We start from the raw sequence: 17,634 nt of genomic DNA, 5'->3' as shown, positions 1-17,634 counted from the left end.
AACTGGCGTTACCCTGACTTGGATCTTCCATTCCGTCAGATGCCAAGATGATGGTAGGCAGAGAGAGAGAAAGAGACAGGCTGATTCTGATTGTGCTGATGCTGGTTTTACACTGAGGTGCATTTCAGTGGGATCTATCCTGCTTTATACTGGGGTAAATGAGAGCAGGATCAGGGCCGGAGAGAGAGGGAGGGGTAGAGGGATGTAAGAGAGAATATAGCAAAACCTTTAGAGAGACTCAAACTTTTATTTGAAGTGCAGGCAAAGAGTGGAAAGTCTTTCATTCACGACAAAAATCTCCTGTAATCAATATGTCTTTGGGATCCCAGCTGACCCCCCCTGCCCTGTGTCAGTCAGCTGTGACGTTCTGTAGCCCGAGTGTTTACTCTTTTGCATGTCTGTGTGTGCAGGGGTGGGTGGGATCCCACCAGACAGCCCTCCCTGACTGCCCTCTGCCAGCCTGACATTCCGGGCTGCTGGAACGGGATCCGTCCCCGGCCCGTATGGCCGAGCCCAGTGCGGCCTCCTTGTCGGGCTGGGATTCCTTTCGCAGCGGGGAGCGGGCAGAGACTGATGAGTAGGTGCCACCGCAGCCAGTTTTGGGGGGGAGATTGGGTCCTGCAGCTCTGAATTCACAGAACCCGCCACCTGGAGCTTGCTTCGCAGCTGCCCACACTGGAGCCCCAAAGCAGGCACCCTGGGCTCCCCCTGTCACCTCCTCCGCCCACCTCCCCTTCCCCTCTCTTTGCATCTGACATGGGCCCAGCAGCTGGAGACGGGCAGCTGGAAAACCGCTGCCCTCATTACTCTGCCCTGCCTGCGTCGCGATGGCTACAGGGCCAAGTGCCTGCACTCGTCCCTCAGCGTGACTTGGTGACAAACACAGGTTTGGGTCCATGGTTCGTGAATGATGCCATAAAATGTCCTCCAGGCTCCCAACAATTGGCTCGATCCAGCTGGTAACGGCACAATTATTAGAGGACCCCAGCTGAGAGCAGGGGCTCCCTTAGGTGCTGCAAAGTCACCTCATGAGAGAGGGACCCCAAAGTGCTCACAACCCACTGACAGAGGAGAGATTGTTATCCCCACTTGACGGCTGATGGGGAGAGATTAAGGAAAGTGCCCCAGGCTGTCCTGGGCAACTGTGGCAAAGCCGGGAACTGAACCCCGCTCTCTAGATTCCCTGCTCGACTCTTATGCTACAAAAGCATCCATCCTCTCCTTGTTTAGGTGGAAGCCCAGCCCCATAAAGGCCGCACCTGCCCTGCCTCCCCGAGGCATGATGCGTGGGTGAGTTGGATGCTCTGTCCCGAATTGCTCAGAAACAGGCACACAGCTGCCGATTGCCCATCCTGCCTGGGCTGAAAAGGTGGAGAGGGGGCAGAAAAGGGCCATGCAAACCATCTGAAAAAGGCTTCTCGTGAGAGACATACAGAACTCTGATTGTTTACCTGATCAAAGAGAAGATGGAGAGGTGACTTGATTACACTGTAGGACTGCTTTCCCCGGGAGAAAATAATGGATGCTAATGGGCTCTTTGATCGAGGAGAGAAAGGCCGAATCAGAGCCAGTGGCTGGCAGCTGAAGCCGGATAAATTCCAGTTAGAAATTAGGCCCACGTTTCTAACCAGGAGGGTGGTTCGGCCTTGAGACAAACTCCCAGGGAAGTGGGGACACTGCCTCTCTTGATATCTTCAAACCAAGACTGGCTGCCATTCTGGAGGAAATGCTTTAGCCAGACACAAGTTACTGGGCTCAATGCAGGGGAAACTGGGTGAAAGTTCCTGGCCTGTGATATGCAGGGGGCCAGACTAGATGATCTAATGGTCCTTTCCGGCTTTAAATTCTACGATCTACGACCCTATCATGCTGGGAGGCTGTGCTGCATTATACAGACACGCCAGGCCCACCGTGCTCATTTCTAAAGATATCCCTAAAAGGGCCGGGCTGGAGCGCGAATGGCTTCTCTTGAGATAACCGACCAGGTGAAAGGTTGGGCCTTTATTGTGGACATCCGCTCCCCAGCAGGGTCTGCTTCCCGTCTCCAAAGCCCTGGACGGGGTGAGGCAGTTCCAACGCCTTGATTGTTTTATTAGTGCTGGGTGAGAAGTACAGCGCCAGGTCTGTGAATGCCACTTCAGAGCCTTAGCTGCTTTGTGCTTCCTCTCGTTCCTATGCGCTAGTCATTCGTGCCAATGGGATTTTGTTTGAATCCAGGTCTGGGGACTGGCTACCCTAGTGAAACAGGGGTAGAGGTGAGCAAATCAGAGAATCCCCTGCTCATTATTCTGCCAGGGGTCTTCAGTCCCAGAAGGAGGAAGGATGGTCAGTGGTTCAGGCACTAGGTGATAACTCAGGTTTCCTCTGGCTCCCTGTGTGACCCTGGGCCAGTTAATTCTCAACAACTGGGGCCAGATTTTTAGATGCAGCACAGTGGGTGCTAAGCGCATACAAGGAGCTGTTGCTGACTCTGGCAATTTTATCCCAAGTCTCACGTTTCCTCGCTGTTTTTCTTCAAGCCCCAGCTGCTGGAGTCAGGTGATGACATGAGCCTTTCAGCTGTCATTCAGTACTAAAGTTTATAGCTCTCACAGTTAGGGAGAAAAGCTGAACATTGTGGCCCTGAAAGGCTCACAACCCAGAAGGCAAAGAAACAGAACCCACAATGTATTATTATTATTTGTATTCTCATAATTTTTAAGCCAATCTAAAGTGATTTTTGGGGGGCCCGGCTCATGGTTTTTAAAGGCTTAGTGTTGACAAGATTGTAGCTGGGGCATGCTGGTGAGCTCTTGAGAATCTGCTCCCCCTCTATCTATCTATCTATCCCCATTCACCCCATCTATCTATCTATCTATCTATCTATCTATCTATCTATCTATCTATCTATCTATCTATCTATCTATCCATCCCCACATACCCCCTCTATCTATCTATCTATCTATCTATCTATCTATCTATCTATCTATCTATCTCCATACCCCCTCTATCTATCTATCTATCTATCTATCTATCTATCTATCTATCTATCTATCTACTGCACTTGAGCACCTCACAGATACTTAAAAAATCATCTTTCTTTCCAAGGCTGTACAAAATCTTGTACTATATTGGGTGTTGTGTAAGTAGATGGGTGTTTTGTGGTGGGGGGTTTGTTGTGTGAGTGAGTAGATGTGTTGTGGGATGTGTGTGTAAAATATATCAAGGGAAAGTGCAGTTGAAGAAACCAGTTTTCCTATAGTTCTGAGCATAGTAAGGCCTGTGGCCTCTTCTTTCCAGTGGCCGCCGTGAGTTCCTCAGTCTCGCTTTAACCCCATGACCATTCTGCTTCCTGCGCTTATGAGCCTTCCCCCACCCCCCACCCCCATTGCTTCCTGACTCCATTGTACTGTAGCTGTCATGGCAGGTCCTGGTTGTGGGCTGGGGTGTATTCTCACTGGTCCCACAAAGGGCTCTGAAGAGCAGGACAGATTCGGCTGGACCCTGGGAGCTGGTGCAGAGAGGGCAGACCTGGCAGGACATGTTGCTGAGTAGATGTGCTGTACCAGGTCATGTGGCCTCCCTTGCCACCCCTAGTAACTGGAGGTCCGGCTCTGTGCTGGCTCTGAACGAATCGTTGCTCTGGGCATCCTGTGTCTCTGTGTCCTTTGGGTTTTCACTGCCTTCCTCGTACCACTGGGCTGAGCTTTTCTTGCTTCCCGTGTTTGACAGCATCCCCACCCCCAGCACCAAGAAAGGGAAGCATCTTAGCCCCCTGCAGCCCCTTGTCTGCAAAACCATCACCAACAAGGGGGCAGCAAGATGCAGGTGGAAGCAGCACACAGAGAACTGACGGGGAGTGTGGGGCAGCTCTTATGGGTGTGAGCTGGCTCCGAACAGACAGAAAGGAGCTCACTTCATCGCCCCGTGCCTCAGTTTCCCCATCCGTACAGTGGGGATAATGGCCCTGTGTTGACTCCCAGGGGGTCTGTGAGGAGGAATACAGTAAAGATTATGAGGTGCCCAGACACTAGGTGACAGACAAATTACTTGCACAGCTGCATATATGGACTTGGCAGAGGCAAACACATCCACTGTCTTGAAGAGTTTACAGTGTAGGAGGGGCAGGACAGGCATGTGGGGAGGGCATGGGGTTACGGATGGGGAAGAAGTGGTTATTATGGTCATTACATTTGGCCCTTAGAATCTCTAGCCCTCAGAGTGCTTCATGACACAAATGGGGAAACTGAGGCACAGAGCGGGGCAGGCCTTGCTCATGTTCACACAAGAAGGGAGTGGAACAGCTCCCCAGTTTCCCCAGTCCCGGCCCTGCGCCCCTACCCCCTGGAGCACACTGGCAAGCTGGGGAAGGGGCTGACAGAGGGTGCCAAGCCAAGAGTGGGAGGGAGGATCAGGAGGAGCATCGGTATCTCGGGGCACAGGTGGGCTGGGCAGAGGAAGTGAGACCGGAGATGCGGGCGGTGGTGAGATCACACAGGGCCCGGTGGGTGAGGATGAGTTGCCTGAGCCAGCTGGGATCTAAGGCAAACAGCCAGCGTGGCAGGTGAAGGAAGGCCGGAGTGGGGTGGGAACGGGGCAGAGACCCCAGCAAGGAGCAGTCAGTGACCAAGGAGCAGGCAGAGCCTTCAGCAGCTGCCAGCCGGGCTGCTCTGTTGAGGAAGAGGCCGGATGACTCTGCAGGGTGTGCGCTACAGGATGAGAAGGGCCCAGTGGCCACAGGAAACGGGCAGGCTGAGAGATTAGGAGGCCAGTAAAGGCCTCATCTGTTTGCCTCTCCCTCCCCACCACGTGTGGCACAGTCCCCCGGCTGCAGGGCCCACTTTGGCACGTCTCTCTGATGAACCAACTTCAGATCACGACTGCCAAGGAGGCCAAGGGGTTTGGGTGGCCCTGACTGGGAAGCCCAGCTTGAGGGGCCTCAGGCCCGACCTTCCCTTGCCCTGCCCCTCAACACGACAGCTGGCACCCTCTCCCAGGGCAGCAGCAAACACAGGACTGCAGGACACACCATTGCAATTTCTTAAAAGGCCAGACCCACTCAGCACCGACAGCTCCCCTGGCTATCCAAGCGGGGTTTATCTGACAGCCGTCCAACTGGAACATAGCAGAACGTAACCCACCCACCAGAGAAATGTACCTAGGTCAAAGGACAGTCCTTGAAACCTGTAGACTCTCCTAGTGATGAAACTTACAGGACTCTACAGAAATTACACAGGGCTTGGTTTATGCAGCCGTGTCGACCCCGGGATATTAGAGACACCAGGTGGGTGAGGAAATGTTTTTCATCGGACCAGCTTCTGTGAGTGAGGGAGACGAGCTACCCAGAGCTCTTCTTCAGCGCTCGATAGAAATTACTCTCAAAATCACACTCACACCACTATAAAGTGGATGTCTGAGAGTGTCTGACCCCATTTTGCACTTGTGAAAAGCTGTCCGCAGGACAGGGTGATGGAAAACCAGGCCCTGGAGATTTCAAGGTCGACGTGTCTAAAACAGCCTCTAGCACTGAATAGGGCATTTTTTCTCCCGGCTATAGAATTTCCCAAGTGAGTTTGAGAATTCTGCAGAAATTACAGTGACCTTCCCTAAGCGTCTGTTCAGTCAGACTTTTTGTATTTGCTCAGGATTCTCTGCGCTACATTTTTAAAGTATATGTACTCAAGAAAGATCTTTATCAGAAAGGAAAGCTGCCATTGTAGTTAAGGCACTAGTCTGGGACTCAGGGAATCTATGTTTAATTCTCAGCCCCCTCCTGAGCTAAGTCACATAGTCACCCTGTGCCTCAGTTTCCCTTCTGTGAAGTGGGGGTAATACCCCTTCCTGGCTTGTCTATTTCGATCATGAACTCAGAGTGGCTCTTAGCATTTCCCATCTCTTTGCATGGGTGCAAATTAGAGCAGGACTGTTAGCTCAATGCAGTCTTGCGTTCCACCGACATCCCAAAGCCAAGCGTTTCTGATAAAGAGCTGAATTTTCATGGGTTTATCTGGGGAAAAATCCCTGGTTGTTTTGAGGTCAGCTCTTTCTGGGATTGCCTCCAGGGCTCCCATGTCACAGTGGAATGAGTCCTTGTAGTGTTTCACACCCCCTCCAGGTGGGTGTAGATGATGACGTCAGCTGCAGGGCAAGAGAGAGTGAACGGGGGACACTGACTCTTCCCTACCTCGCTGGACAGCACTTATATGGGAATGCTTCCAAAGGCTGCCACAGCATTGGCAACAGGGGCCGGTCACAACTGATAAGGCCCATTCTGATCATCTGGTCCGACCTCCTGCAGGGCACAGGCTAGAGAACCTTCCCCAGGGATTCCTACAGCCCGACGCTAACACGTGATGCTGGGTGAGGTTCTGTGGCTAGAGAGAGGTGGGCGTGTACAGGGATAGAGAGAGAGAAAGAGAGACAGAGAGGGGTGGATGGGGCTGGGTAGATAGATAGATGGGGATGGTTAGCTAGAGACAGATGGGTGTGTATAGGGATAGATAGATAGATAGATAGATAGATAGATAGATAGATAGATAGATAGATAGATAGATAGATAGATAGATAGGGTTGTATGGTGATAGACAGATAGATCCCACTCTTCGGAAGATTTCCATGACAGTTCAGCCTAAATTTCCCTTTGCTGACTTTCCTCCCAATGCTTCTGGCTGTAACTGCTGGGACCACACCTACCTCTTCCTCCCCTCCTAGGTGTTTCCCCCTTGAGGCCCCGCTTTACTCCCCAAACAAATCCCCAGTGCTGTGTAGGTTCACCTCCGGCGGGGAGCCCTCTTTGCACTGTCAGGGCAGCGGTGTGTGTATGTTAGGACATGGGCTTTGGAACAGCGCTGTCTCGAATACGCAGCTCACCTGCCCAAGGATTAGGAGTGGATTAGGGTCAGATCATGTTCTCTGGTTTGCAAGGAGTGGAAACCAAACCAAGAGCATAAATCAGCAGCCCCTGCTTCCAGCAATGGAGCATGACAGCCTCTGAAAATAAACCAGCCAGGGGAAACAGATGCCCGTGTAACCCAGTGGTGAGAATGTGTGACAGGTCCCACTCCGGGCCGTTCTAGAGCGCATATGAGTTGTTACAGCCACAAGCTACAGCAGCTTGGATCTTTAATTCAAGTTATAACAGCTCTTGCTTTTAGTCCTGGGGATCCCCACGTCCGGCCCTGGGGTGCCAGCCGAGTTGGCAGCTGTCGCATGCACTTAGGCTGCATTTTCAAGGGTTCAGCTCCTACTTAAGAGTCAGAGTTTTAAAGTGCCTGATATCCACAAACTCCCTCTGTGAGGCTTAAGACATAAAATGAATTGAACTCCGGCTGCTTGGGGGGATGTGGCACGAACATTTGACCCCATTTGTGGACTCCTTGCTTTTCAACGCCTTGGGTGTCCAGTTTGTTAGCGCACAGGCCAGAAGCCCGGGCTCTTGAGATCTGTCCTGGTTCTCTCAGGGTGTGTCCTTGGACAAGTTACTTCCCCTCTCTGTGCCTTAGTTTTCCTCTTTGTAAAATAAGAATTGCCTGTGTCATGGGAGGAGGCAGCGGTGAATAAATAAGTGTCTGTGGTTTGACATCCGCAGGCGGGCGGTGATGTAGAAGAGAGTAAAGTATTACTGTGATTGATTAGGCACCCATATTGTGCTATAAATCAGTGCCTCTTACCGTCTCAAATGACAGTATCTGGTGCGCCAGCAACTCCTGAAAACAATTCTGTTTTCCAAACAAAAGACTGGAATTAGGTTAGCTGATTCTGTCACGTAAATGGATTTGCGTCTGGAAAGCTGATTGGCGATTCATGGCCAAACTACACCATCTCCAAGCAAACAGATCAATAAGCAAAGTTCAGGAAGCTGAAATACCAAGTTACGTAAATATATTTTAGCCTATTATATCAACGAGCATTCTAGTCGTTATGAGGTTTTTCCATATACAAAGAGCAATTGGGATGGATGGCTGACGTACCAGGGATTGAACTGGGAATCTCTGGAGCTAAAAGCAAGAAATACCACAGCCTGAGTTAAAGCACCACGATACCCTAGCTGCTGCTCTAACAGCTTCATGTCCTCTGTGGATCAGAGACCTGTCTCTCACACATACTCACCAGCAGGTTACACAATTGTACCTTTCAGTTTGATTTTCCATTATTTTAGCATACACAAAATCAACATCTATAAAGAACCAAAATCAAGTCTCCCGGAAGAGAGCAGAGTGTGTGTGTCTCTCCTATAACAATCTGCACGCTGTGCTCTTTGATAGTATTTGTGGCACTGTAAAGGAGCAGTGCACAGAAACACAAGTTTCCTAGGACACAATCGTGAACTCTCTAGCAAGGGTTGCAATCTGGTTTTAATTCTCAACCCCTCAAAACTTTCTGACTTTTTTTTGTTTGTTTTTGTTTTTGGTCTATTCTCAAAAGTGATGTTTCCAGGGTTTATTTGTGAGGTTTGTGGACAATCACTTTTGCTGTTTTCGAGTCCGGTGTGTAGAAAAAAGGCACTTTTCTTAGGGGGGTGGGTAAAGAGGCTGCCACACTTTTATCTTACACAGACAACACACAAACGACTGACCTTTGAAACTTGGTTCCTGATCCTGCAGTCAGCTCAGCACAAGTAGATCTTGCATTGACTTCAGTGTGACTTTGCATGGTGCTTATTACAGAATCGGGGCCTTAGGTCCAGTTCTCCATTGCCTTGCCCCTTGTGTTACCATGTACACTGACGCAAAGTGAGGCCTGAGTTATACTAAGGGCCCTTTACACACATGTGGCAAGTGCAAAGGAGTGTTAAGGTGAGGGTAAATATAATTTACACACAATCTGAGGCCCTCCATACACAAACTGGAATCTCTTTGGGGCAGGGACCTTCTCTTAAACCTGTTTTTGTACAGCATCTAGCACATTGGGGCTCTGCTCCATGAATAAAGTTCCTTAGAAATACAATAATAATAAATAGCCTTAGTATAAATAAGAATCGTGCACAATTATGGTGATTTGGTAGCATTTCAGTGTTGCCAGATCTCGTGATTTTACGGCAAGTCTCATAACATTTGGTGCTTTTCTTAAAGCTTTTCTTAAAGCTCCAACTCCTGGAGTCATGTGATTAGGTGAGAATCTCAGTTTTCATTTAAAAAAAAAAACAGTATGTGTCCAGCTCTCCTGAGTGGAGCTAAAAGCTGGAAAATGTGATCCCAAAAGGTCCAGAGACCAGCAAGCCAATACAAAGGACCCCGTAGTCTATTATTTTTTGAAAACCTCATGAATTTGAAGCCAATCTCATGATTTGGGGGGCCTGACTCCTGATTTTTGATCCTGGCATTTTATACCCACTTTGCACTGAGGTAGATGTCTGCTAAAGGGGGACAGCAATGGGGAACAAAACGTTTGATGTGTAAATAATCCTGGCTCTCAAATCCGCTGCATGACCAAATGTGGAAAAAATTGGCTGGAAATAAACAAAGTAATGGCTCTTTGAAAGTTGCCTGGGGAGTTTATACAGGAGAAAAGGGACATAAGAATGAAAAGGGACATAAGACCATAAGAACGGCCATACTGAGTCTGACCAAAGGTCCATCTAGCCCAGTATCCTGTCTTCCGACAGTGGCCAGTGCCAGGTGCCCCAGAGGGAATGAACAGAACAGGAAATCATCAAGTGATCCATCCCCTGTCGCCCATTCCCAGCTTCTGGCAAACAAAGGCTAGGGATATCATCCCTGCCCATCCTGACTAATGGCCATTGATGGATTCATCCTCCATGAACTTTTCTAGTTCCTGTTTGAACCCTGTTATAGTCTTGGCCTTCACAGTATCCTCTGGCAAGGAGTTCCACAGGTTGACTGAGCGTTGTGTGAAGAAATACTTCCTTTTGTTTGTTTTAAACCAGCAAGGGGTGGGGAGGAAATGGCATTGCTATCCTTTTCTGCTTCTTTATGTTGAACAGTGCAGCCTGGAAGTAGTTTTTTCCTCCCAGAAGAAGTGTATTCTGGTTTGTTTGTGTGTGTGTTTACCAGTAGAAATTCAGGTCTTGTTTACCTGGTCTGTGGTCAGTGTTACACAGGAAGTCAGACAAGATGATCACATTGGTCCCATCTGACCTTAGAAGCTATGGATCAATGACAATGAAGCGACTCTGAAAGACCTCGTGGAGAGCTGAGGAATCATTAGGCTGATCCGAGAGGCCGTGCAATGAAACCCGCCCCACAGCGTGGGAAAGTTGTTTGGAGTGTTGTCATAGCGTATTTGTTTGTTAAGAAACAATTAGGAGAGAAGGTTGTTTATGAACTTACTCAGATCTTCAGATACATAGATCCTCACCAGCTGCCTCTCTGAGACCTCCAGCCAAACCAGGGACGACTGGACTTCCCCTTGCGCTTGGCACTGTACAAACACCACAAAGAAGACAGACAAAGCCCTGGCTCTGGACAGCTCAGGCTCAAAAGAAGGGAGACTGAATCCTCACTGAAACCCAGGCCCCTTCACAGAGCGTTGACAGCACAAAGGGACTGTGCAGTCAGTGGGTGTGAAATTTACACCCACTTTGAGGTGTCTTTACACTTCCGGAGCAGTGTGAAGTGCCCTTTGGGTCTGTTTCTGCTCCAGTCACAGGTTGGGCTTGCAGCCCATGTAGACGCACTCAAATTAGCTGTAATCTAATTACCTCAGGTGCAGGAGCAGTGAAACCATGGCAGCGACCTAGGGTTCCCGGAGGGCTTTGTATAGTCATGCCGGGGCCCGTGCTGCGGCAGCTTTATTGCTCCGGATCCCACGCTAGCTCCATTAAAGCTAGCTCGGGTGTGTCCACATGAGCTGCAGCCGCACCCTGTGACAGCAGTGTAGACATACCCTTCCTGGCAAGGAGAATCTGAACCCTGAAGCGTTATCATCCCCGTTTTGAGAAAACTCGGGTGACTCCGGTAGAGCCAGGCTGGGGCAGTTGCAGGGAGTCCCTGCAATAGAGGGGGATGGGAAGTTGGCACACAGGAATGGGGTGGATGAAGGGATGCAAGGAGCCCCTGGCCTTTGCAGTGAAGGAACCCCCAACAGGTCCCCCCTGCTAGTTAGTCAACAGCCACTGAAGGGTGTTTGTCTACACTGGAGCCATCCATGGAGTGTAACGTTGCTCAGGCCAGGTCTACACTAAAAAGTCATGACGTCCCAGCTACATCGCTCAGGGGTGTGAAAAATCCATGCCCCGAGCGACATAGTTAAGCCGACCTAACCTGCAGTGTAGACAGCGCTAGATGGATGGAAGAATTCTTCCATCAACCTAAAGACTGCCCCTTGGGGTGGTGGATTAACAACAGCGACGGGAGAACCCCTCTCTCTCACCAACAGACGTTGGTCTGTAAAAGCTATTACCTCCCCCACCCTGTCTACCTAACATCCGGGAACTGACTCGACTGCAACTATGGTGCATCCATCAGCTGGGTCATTTGAAACCGGCCTGGGGAAGGAATGATTCCACACTGGCCTGGATGACCGCACTGGTCTGTCTTGTCTCTGGTTCTCTGGGTCCCTGAGGACTCAGAAAGGATGTTCCAGCCCCGGGCTCCCTCCCCAGGGGTTTTTGGAGATGCCCCGCGTCTATGGGCATCTTGAAAGAGGGGTTTCAATTCCTTGATTATCCCCACTCTGCCTTCGGGCATTTCAGGCCTCGGTGACTCCTCGTCCAGGGCCTTTCTCTCTGGCTCTGCTGGGTCGGGGAGCTGGGCTTTTGTGTTGCACAAACGAATTTCACCCGATCTCCATTCTCCCCAGCTGAGCTCTGTAGCAGGGTGGGAGTAGCCTACAGCTGGCACTCCCTAAACTTCCCTGCAGGGGCAATGCTGATTAAGGATGGGGTGATTAACCAGTTAACAAAGGGATTCAGCTCATCAGCTGGGGGAAGCTCAGGAAGGGCAAAGACACCCAGGATCTCAAAGCAGTGAGATCTCTCCCCCACCTTCTGCCCTGCACCTAGCACGTAGGTAGATGCTTGGGGAAAGCCTTCTGGGGGGACACAAACCTGTATAAGACACTGTAAATAAAGCACAGGGTGTTGAACCTCCCAGGGAGCATGTGAGGATTGTTTGTGGTCGTTGTTGCTCCGCTTTCTGGTCCCTGCGGGTTCAGCACGCAGCAGGTTGGGGGGCGAGGGGGGTACCACACACAATGGTCTAGACCTGATTTTAATGCTTCTAGTACTGTGGTGAAGGGCTGATGGAGCCCACCCTGAAGCAGGGTTGAAGTCTGCGCTGGCTGCCACAGACGGTTAGATGCAATGTGACCTTTCAAGCAGGACATTGATACATGGGAGAGGGGTAAGAGAGGACCCACGGGAATGATGCCAGGGTTGGAAAACCTGCCTCACAGTAGAGGCTCCAGGAGCTCAATCTATTTAGTTCAACAATGAGAAGGTTAAGGGTGGACTTGATCACGACCTGTATGTACCTAGATGAGGGGCAGAAATTTGATAATGGGCTCTTCAGTCCAGCAGACAAAGGTGGATCAAGATCCAATGGCTGGAAGATGAAGACAGGCAAAATAAGGCTGAAAATAATGTGTGAGTTTTTAGCAGCGGGGGTAATTCACCATTGGAACAATGTACCAAGGGCTGTGGGGGATTCTCCATCACTGGCAATTTTTCAGTGAATATGGGATATTTTTCTATAAGATCTTCTCCAGTTCAACCAGAAATTAATTTCAGGGACATCCTATGGCCTGTGACATGCAGGAGGTCAGACTAGATGATCGCCTTCTGGCCTTAGAAGCCATGAATCTATAACCCCTGTTCCAGCCTCAATCTTGCCAATCTTGCACCTCACAGACTCAAACTTTACAGCCAAAAGAGACCATTGTGATCATCTAATCTGGCCTCCCGCACATCTGAGGCTGCAGATCCTCACCCACTCCTGAGATAGACCCCTAACCTCTGGCTGAACGACTAAAGTCCTCAAATCATGATTGAAAGACTCCAAGTTACAGAGAATCCATTTGCTCCAGTTTAAGCCACCGAATAGCCCATGCCCCATGCTGCAGAGGAAGGCAAAAAAAGCCCAGGGTCTCTGCCAATCTGAGCTGGGGGAATATTCCTTCCTGACCCCAAATATGGCGATTAGTTAGACCCTGAGCGTGTGGGCAAGACCCACCACAAAGACACCTGGGAAAGAATTCCCTGTAGTAACTCAGAGCCCTCCCCATCAAGTGTCCCTTCACCGGCTGTTGGAGATATTTGCTGCCAGCAGTCACAGATCAGCTACATGTCACTGTAGGCAGCGTCACCATCCCCTCCAGAAATGTCTCAAACTCAGCCTTGAAGCCAGTTAGATTTTTTGCCTTCACTGCTCCCCTTGGGAGGCTGTTCCAGAACCTCACTCCTCTGATGGTTAGAAACCTTTGCCTAATTTCAAGTCTAAACTTCCTGATGGCCAGTTTATATCCATTTGTTCTTGTGTGCACATTGGCCCTTAACCTAAATAACTCCTCTTCCTCCCAGGTATTTATCCCTCTGATATATTTATAGAGACCAATCACATTTCCCCTCAGCCTTTGTTTGGTTAGGCTAAACAAGCCAAGCTCTTTGAGTCTCCCCTCATTGGGTAGGTTTTCCATTCCGCAGATCATCCTCGTAACCCTTCTCTGCCCCTGTTCCAGTTTGAATTCATCTTTCATAAACACGGGAGACCAGGACTGCGCACTGTATTCCAGGTGAGGTCTCACCAGTGCCATGTATAACGGTACTAACACCTCCTTATCTCTGCTGGAAATACCTCGCCTGATGCATCCTAGGTCTGCATTAGCCTCTTTTCACAGCTGCATCACATTAGCAGCTCATAGCCATCCTGTGATCAACCAATACACCCAGATCTTTCTCCTCCTCTGTCACGTCCAACTGATAAATCCCTGGTTTATAGCAAAAATTCTTGTTGTTAGTCCCTATGTGCATGACCTCGCACTTGGTACTATTAAATTTCATCCCATTTCTATTACTCCAGTTTTCAAAGTGGTCCAGATCTTCTTGTACAATATTCCGGACCTCCTCTGTATTGGCCATACCTCCCAACTTTGTGTGTCATCCACAAATTTTATTAGCACACTCCCACGTTTTGTGCCAACGCCATGAATACAAATGTTAAATAGGATTGATCCCAAGACTGATCCCTGAGAAAGTCCACTAGTAACCTCCCTCCAGCCTGACAGTTCACCTTTCAGTATGACACATTATAATCTCCCTTTTGGCCAGTTCCTTATCCACCTTTCAGTTCTCATATTAATCCCATCGTCCCACCTAATAATTTCCCTGTGCAACTGTATCCAATGCCTTACTGAAATCCAGGAAGATCAGCTCTACTGCATTTCCTTTGTCTAAAAAAAGCAGTTCTCTTCTCAAAGAGAGCGATCAGGCTGGTCTGGCACGATCTACCTTCTGTACACCCTGAAGGCAGTGTCACGCAGGAGAAAATTCCACATCAGGAGGGAATAAGGAAACACTTTGGTGGCAGTTTGGGTGTTGATTGAAGCTACTCTGGGTGTTGAGTTGATTTGAGGTAGCCCAGGCAGAGAAAGGGCAAGTGTGCAGAGGTTGGTGAGGAAGTCAATGGCCCGTGGTTAGTGCAATTTGTCTCATGGTTCCTCTGTTCCTCCCAGGGAAGCACCACACATGTGGCATGGAAGGGCTCAGCTCAGGGTCATGGAGCAAATCAGTGTCAGAGACAGGCAAAGAACCAGGAGTCCTTTCCCTATTCACCAGCGCTCATGTCATCAGCCCATGCACACCCCGAGGAGATACCTTTGCTGAGAAAATACTAGCTGCAACACGGGAGAAGGGGATTTTTCTACTGCGGGCTTCCTTGAAAACACAAGTGGCCGATTAAAATCCCAGTGCAAAACTCGGCCCAGTTTGCTGGGGGCCGGGCCAGGACAGGCAGGGGGGCTCTGCCGTCTTTCTCCTTTCGCAAAGAAAGCTCGTTTGCTTTCTGACAACTTTGTGCTCCGTGGAGCTGGCGAACGAAGGAGAAGCTGAACAGTAGCCTGGCCTTGCCTGCTGTCGTCCATTTCCCCTCGTTCATTCTCCCCGATTCCTTCCCTCGCTCACCTCTGCGTGACACAGGGTGGCAGGGAGCAATGGAGGGGGAGACAGAGTGATGCGAGAGGAGGCAGCTAACTTGTCCCTGTGCATACTGATGAAGTCCCCATTGTCAAAGCTCCTTTGTGTGGCTGGAAGCTCATTCAGCCCCTCTCCTACAGGGAACACAATGGAGCCACTGTCTGGCCTGTTCCCCCCACAAACAGTCAGATGCTTTCAGAACCTCCCTCCACCTCCCTCCCCGGAGTCCGGACCAGTCCCTGCTCGCAGCTTCCTGATTTATCAGCCCTGAGATCTCCAAATCCCGCAGAGGCTTTGGGGTGTGAGTGTCCTTGCCCCACCGGACAGATCGTGGGAGAGCTGGGGGGCAGTTTTGGGGGCCCAGCATGGTGCTGTGAGGGGCCTTGGAGCCAGAGCTGCAGGGAAGCTGGTGTGCAGTTAGGAGTCACAGCGCCAAGCTGGCAAAGGACTCTCCCTGCTCGGGCTGGCACGCCAGGAGACGGAAACCAGCAACAGGGAATCAGTCCCAAGCTGGGCACTAGCAGCAGGTCCCTGGGGGGTGGGTGCTGGGAAGGACCCGGGGTAGCAGTGGCGGAAGCGCGTGCTGGTGGAGGTGCTGGGGATGGGCAGTCTGGCCTTGCCAGCTGGCAGACTCCTGCCTCCTGTCCCCCGCTCTGCTGCCTGCCTGCTTCCTGCCAGGGCCTTGTGGTTTCTGTGCAGGTCACATTCTGTCACCTCAGAGGGAGTTGCTGCCCGGACGAGGCCCTGGTGCCCGCTGAGCTGCCACTCCCAGCCTAGCCCCACAGGAGCCCAGCCACGCCGGGGCCAGGGTTGGGGACACAACACAACAGGAGTGCTTAAAGCATGGATCCTCATCTGCCCCCCCCACCCCCGCAGAGCTTCCCCCCCACAGCTCCCACCACAGACACACACGCAGAGCTCCCACCACACATACACTATAGCCCAGTGGACTAGCTTGCCTTTCTTCGATTCACTGCTTTGCATTATATTCAGCAGCAACACAAGGAACCTACAGACCTGTATCCTGTAAAACGCTAGCTTGAGCAAGTTAGCATAAGGCTTGAGGTTTATCAACGTTGCACAGGGAAATGGCCAAATGGAAAACCCCGAGTATTGGGGAGCTGAAAATAAAGTGTTTAAGGGGAAGTTTTAACCACAGGTACATTATTCAGCCACAAAAGTGTTATGGCAAGAAACTGATGAGATACCTCCATAGATACCTAACCACAAAAGGCCATAGTAACAAATTAACGCATATAAGTTAAAATCGTTGATATACTAACCTGTAAAAGAAAGACACCCAAAAATTAGTAAGGTAAGAATATACAAATAAGGAAAAGGGGGAAAATCCCCTACTAAATACGCATGAAACACGGTAACGTCAGCGTAATATATTATTAAAGTTGCATCCCAGCCTAGGGGCGGGAGAAAAAGGAAACGTGGGAGATGCCAAATGATGCCCACTGGTAATGATAGGGAAGTTGATGAGGAGGAGGAAGATGATGGCTAATATTTCTGGTTGTTCTACAAGGGATGGGGTGAGTAGACAGATGTGCAGCTGTACATTCTTTAGTCTCTCTTTTCAGAGCGGTAGCCATGTTAGTCTGTATCAGCAAAAACAACAAAGAGTCAGTGTGGCACCTTAGAGACTAACAAATTTATTTGGGCATAAGCTTTCATGGGCTATAACCCACTTCATCAGATGCATGGAGTGGAAAATACAGTAGCAGGTATATATACACAGTACATGAAACGATGGGAGTTGCCTTACCAAATGAGGGTCAGTGCTAACGAGACAATTCAATTAACAGTAGAATACCAAGGGAGGAAAAAATAACTTTTGTAGTGTCAGCAAAAACAAGGAGTCCTTGTGGCACTTTAGAGACTAACAAATTTATTTGGGCATAAGTGATTTTTTCCTCCCTTGGTAGTCTACTGTTAATTGAATTGTCTTGTTAGCACTGACCCCCACTTCGTAAGGCAACTCCCATCTTTTTATGTACTGTGTATATATACCTGATACTGTATTTTCCACTCCATGCATCTGATGAAGTGGGGTTTAGCCCATGAAAGCTTATGCCCAAATAAATTTGTTAGTCTCTAAGATGCAACAAGGACTTCTCATTGTGTTTGTAGTCGCTCTATCTACCTTACTGAGCTGGGGTGTTTGCCACTGTGCTAAATGTAATAATAAACTATATTGGTAAATATAAAAGAGTTCCCCTAGTGTGAGTGTGACCAACGTGCACATTGGGGTTCCCAACTATATAATAATTTAAATAATACTGGGCCTGATCTTGGAACAAGAACCTGCCAACCCTCAAAGTAGTAACTGGGAATGCTTAAGCAATCGATATAATTAGGACATAATCTAAAGATTGGGCAACAACACACACAGAGAGCTCCCACCATACACACGACACAACTCCCACCACATACAGAGCTCCCCCACCACACACACACACCACACCACACACAGAGAGAGCTCCTACCTCCCAGCGCTCCCATCACACGCACCATCCAGCTTCCACCAAACACACTCACACACACAGAGCTCCCACCACACA

The sequence above is a fragment of the Eretmochelys imbricata genome, chromosome 24 (genome assembly GCF_965152235.1).
Source record: "Eretmochelys imbricata isolate rEreImb1 chromosome 24, rEreImb1.hap1, whole genome shotgun sequence".
NCBI lineage: Eukaryota > Metazoa > Chordata > Testudines > Cheloniidae > Eretmochelys > Eretmochelys imbricata.
This window is presented reverse-complemented; position numbering follows the sequence as displayed.